The 5073-nt window shown below is 40.3% G+C and overlaps 1 long non-coding RNA gene across 1 annotated transcript; it reads right to left on the bottom strand.

The window, feature by feature from the left end:
• Positions 1–3169: 3169 nt before the first annotated feature.
• Positions 3170–3516, bottom strand: LOC116507387. The gene is made up of 3 exons (XR_004255198.1): positions 3461–3516; positions 3322–3363; positions 3170–3198 (listed from the first exon to the last, which is right to left on the bottom strand). It is a non-coding gene; the product is annotated as an uncharacterized LOC116507387 (long non-coding RNA).
• Between the last annotated feature and the right edge of the window lie 1557 nt (positions 3517–5073).

The following is a 5073-nucleotide window of genomic DNA, read 5'->3' as shown; positions in this document are numbered from 1 at the left end:
GAGGTCTCAAACCCCCATTCAGTCCTCAACTTTAGCAAGCATTTTGAAGTGTCTAAATTCTCGATCTCCGTTTTTCTGCTTCTCCGAGGGAGGAGGGGCTACCCCCTCCATCTTGCAGCCACATGGCCAGCCGCTTGCCTTCTCCTTCCGCTTGTCTCTCCTCTCTTCCAAGCGCGTCAGGAAGTCCCGCCTTCAGAATCCTACAATAGAAATCTTGAGCCTCCGAAACAGAGTTAAGACGAAATCTTTGATTCTCAAATGTAACCGTGATACCGGCAGGGGCCTCCCATCTGTATCGAATCTGTTGACTCCTAAGCTCCTTAGTTAAAAAGGTGTAGTCCCTTCTTGCCTTCAGCATCTGAAAAGGAATATCTTTGAAAACAATCAGGTCCTGGCCGTCAACTCGGAAACTGTTATTATGAAACTTTTGCACAATCGCATTTCTAGATTATTTTGTAGAGAAATGTATAATTATGTCCCTCGGGAGCTGTCGCTGTTCCGCTATCAATGAGTTCTGGCGATAGATTTTCCGAATCTGCCAATCAAAGTTAAGTCCCGGGCTTCCCAGCACATGGCTGAAGGCTTCAGCAAAGGTCTGTTTCAAATTCTCTTGCTCCTTTTCACGGAATCCTCTGACTCTTATTGCAAATGCCTTCCTATTAAAATTTATCATCATAAGCTGTTCTTCGTTATCTCTAATTTTTTGTTGTAAAATTTGAATATTGGTAGTCAAATTAAAATTAGCCTTCTCCAGACTTTCCAATTTGTTCTCTATTTCAGCAGAGTAATCTGACAGGGCAGACACGGCTGCAAACGTATTCGCCTTCATTTGATTAACTTTAGATTTTAGATCATCATAAAGTTCCAATACAAATTCCTTAATTTCTTGCTTAAAGGCATTAAACATTTTAAAGAGATATTCCTGTGTTAAAAATTCTCCAGTAGAGGGCGTAGGAGACAAAGGCTGTGTTTCCAGAAAAAATTCTTTAAATTCTTTAGACACATTTGTAGCAAGACGCTTCTTTGATCTGGGTGCCATAATAAATAAACAAGTAAGCAGCGCTTCGCTCCCCTCTATTTCCAAAGAAGAAGAGTTTATTTTGTTAAGGAGCGGTCTGCAGGAAGATAAACCCGGCTAAGTACATCCAGTAATCATCCACGGAGAGAAATCGCCATTTTGAGGTCTATTTAGACAAAGAAGTCTCTAAGACGAATGGTGCTGGTATTTAAGATAGTAATAAAAGCATAAATCTCACAGGGGTGGTACCCTCCCGTATCAATTCTAGCTTGAAAAAACTTTGTTTTGTCCTGGGGGGGGCTAGCCTGTCTGGGGCTGCCAAAAAAAAAAAAAGGCAGCTGAGAAGAAATGGCTGGAGATAAAAGCTCCGCTTCGGCTGGATCTAATCTCTTTCCACAGCCAAAAAAAGAAAAAGGCTGTGGCTTACGAATAGACCCTAGCCTACGGAGCTATCCTCCCTGCCCCTTTCTTAGCCAAAAAGGGGTGCTATCTATGATCTTATTTAGATATACAAACCAGATCTCTGAGGAGCTCGGTGGAGCCCTCCTCGGCAACAGGCCACGCCCCCAGGAAGTCCGACTTCCTTGCAATTTTTGTGGGGGGTAAAGACATAAAGCCCACACGTTTCACAATATTCTTTAGTCTTACACTCAACTTTTCCCTCCTTAGCGAGTTGTGTGTGTCTTTCAGCACATTCCTTAGACCGACAAGGAGCTTTGCACCTACAGCACAGCACCTTCTCCAACTCAACCTGCTGACATTCTTGCTTTAGGCACGCTCTGCAAATATATTGACACCCATGACTAAATTTGTGGTGGTAAGCAGTGTGGCAGAATTTACAGAAATAGCGTTCGCCCAGAAAGCCCTTGATATTTTTGATGCCATAGTAATGCTTGTCGTGTAATAATATAAATACTATTTTTTCTTGCTGCGGGTGACCTGTAACAAAAAAACGCCACCCATCCTGCATGTAAAACAAGATCTTTATAGTGACCCGTAAATGTTTTTCAAAGATGTGTACCTGAGAAAAGTCAATCCTGTTTCCTGTGGAAATACCCAGTCTGCTGTGAAGTTCCCTGGCCCTGGTAATAATTTCTTGCTTTCTACCATCAGAACCAATCAGACAGAGCAAACAGCTGGCAAAACAGAAATTCACCTTCCACATTGAAATCTATTAGATGCTGTCTTTTTTTCTCCAGTACTCTGGTGAGCAGCAAAGTATTTAACTTCCTAAGCCCACCTCCCTCCTTGTTCTTCACTACGGTAACCACTAATTGCAAATTACCCCCCCCCCCCACAATATCTCAGCCTTACTTTGAAGCAGATTTTCAACACTGGTCAGAAAATCATCAGCATTTAAATCATTCATACACCTCCTATGAGAAAAGAGAGGATGGTTTAACCCCTCTGCATCCAACCGTAGTTGAACAAAATCATTTGGGCCGATGTTCATGGCTACATTATTCAAAAGAATCTGTAATACATTATGAATGGCCTCTATAGCAACTACAAAAGATCGGATTTGGTCAAGATTAACAAATCTGTATCGCTGATAGTATTCCACAGCTCTAAAATTCCGGATAGGATTTTCCCATGCCTGCACCATATCCAGATAAACATTGTTCACATTTTGAGAGTTTACAGAGCTAGGAGCTTGTAGCTGGGACATAGAATGGCGTGTATCTTCTTCTGGTTGAGAGACAATCATAGAATCACAACTAACACTGTCTGCTGGGGATTCATGAAGTCCGGCGCCATGCATTTTTGCTTTTTTGCAGGACGGCTCTGATTAAACAAACAAAGAAACAAAAAAGTTATCACCAACATTCCAAATAAACACACACACACACACACAAACACACACACACACACATTTAGTTTCTAAAAAATAATACTAATAGCGTTATAGTTGGATAAAATGCTAGATATTATACCTCCTAACGGCCTTCGTGCTGTGTGGCTTGTGGAAGGCTGAGGGGTCATATTATGCGGGGACCTCTGGGGTTCGGCAGGAATAGTGAGATCCACGAATGCCTGATCGTCCACCCATTCTGGAGGAAAAGAAATCCCCCCCAATAGTCAGAATTGTTGCAGAATGTTTATAAGAATCTAAATATATGAAAGTATGAAAGATAAATACCTTCATATGCCCTCAAACATTCTGAGTCTGTCAATTCATTCTAATGAAAAAACCAAACAAACAGTCAAACAAACAAGCAAGAAAGCAAGAATGTTATAAACACTTTTTTACATCTAACAAGGGGTCAGTGCACCAAAAAAAAATTAGACATAAATCTACTTACAATTGTAACACCCATCAAACATTCTGAATCTGTCAATTCATTCTAGTGAAAGAAAAAATTCAATCAAACAAATAAGCAAGCACTCTATAAAAACCATTTTACATCTAAGTGTTTCAAAATTAGGCATAAAATTATTTACAATAGTAGATTCCATTCTGAATAGGGGTCTTCTTAGCAGTTCAAATTGCTCCAGAGGTATGGCTATGCCAGAAACCAGTAAACATGACTAGACATGTATAGTCTCCTGCTTTTATACACGTTAGTGACGTCACAAATTAATCACATCAGAAAAGGGGAGTTCTTCACACCTTTTGCAAAAACTGTCCGCCCTGCCTACCCGGAAGATGCATTTGAATAGAAGCTAATGTAGCAAATTAATCGCATCAGAGTTGATGAGTTCTTCACACCTTTTGCAAACACTGACCAGCCCCCCCCCCAACCAGCATAGGAAATCCCGAATGAATAATATCACATGAGCTTTAATTAAATAGTATCTCTGTGTTTAACAGTGACAAGTTTAAACAGAAGAATCAGCAAAAGAAAAAACATAATACACCTTTCATATGTTTTGTAAAGCACATTTTATTATAAATTTCATAGCTTTAACAGTTTCTTGTAATTAATTTCTGTTACATTCTGGCATATGATCCTCTTCAGAGCCAATGGCAATTCAGCTTCAATCTTTGACATTAATGACAGCGGTTTATAACTCTTCTCGATACACTGTATGAATGTCTTGAGATCGTCAAGTGTATCCCGGGTGAAATATAATTTATTCACTTTGTCAGCAATACTGATGATGACCCAGAAAACATGTGGCATAGAAAGCCGAATACATAAGCTGTTAATAAGTTCTGTTTCATTGTTTCCATCCACATCATCTTCTGATTTTAAACATCCCATTAAACAATAATGTATTATTTTAATAACACACGCTTTCAGAACTTGCGGCATGCTGACATTTTGAGGCTCCACCGTTTCTAAAACAGGAAATAAGGTAGAATTAGATTGGGGTGTTTCAACTAATCAAAATACTGTTTTCTTAATTTTTATATTGACTTACCATTTGATATTTTGCAGAATCTGCAATAACAAAGCTTTATATTCTCTTCAATGAAGCCAGGTCTTTTTCTTATTCTACACCCATGCTTGGGAGGTTTGGGGGTCAAATTTATATCAAACAAATCCCCTTCTGAGGTTGACATACAGGGTTTGTTGCGTTCTGGTGGCAGGAGTCTTGTGTCAGAGCATTCGATGCTGGCTTTTGCTGTTGTTTTAAAAACATCTTTGGAATCAGAGGTTGCCATCTTCAAGAGACTGCTGAAATTAAGGCAAACTAACCAGCTCTTGTAATGACAAGTGCGCCTTGCGCATGCGCAGAATCACAGGGGAGGGGGTGGGTGGGGCGGGTAAGACATGTCCGGGCATGTCCCACACATGTCTCTTGCGCATGCCCGGAATCACAGAGGAGTGGGGTGGGTGGGCGAGTAAGGCATGTCAGGGCATATCCCAGGCATGAATGAACAGGCTTATCCACTGCATGCAACCAGGCGGGGTTGCCTATTGTGAACATTTTAATTCCTGTTAATATTCCTTGTCTTTTCCTGTTGGCGGGCTTCAATCTACCTAGAAATAAATACCTTTTAGAGAAAAAATGGTTAAATGCAGACCCCATGTCTCAACAAAAATTAAAACCAATATTGCCTAGAAATAAATTCCTTCTAGGGAAAAAAGTGGGTTTAAATGCAGCCC

The sequence above is a fragment of the Thamnophis elegans genome, chromosome 4, assembly GCF_009769535.1.
Source record: "Thamnophis elegans isolate rThaEle1 chromosome 4, rThaEle1.pri, whole genome shotgun sequence".
NCBI classification, from domain to species: domain Eukaryota; kingdom Metazoa; phylum Chordata; class Lepidosauria; order Squamata; family Colubridae; genus Thamnophis; species Thamnophis elegans.
Note: the sequence above shows the minus strand (reverse complement) of the source record. Positions and strands in the feature narration are given on the sequence as shown.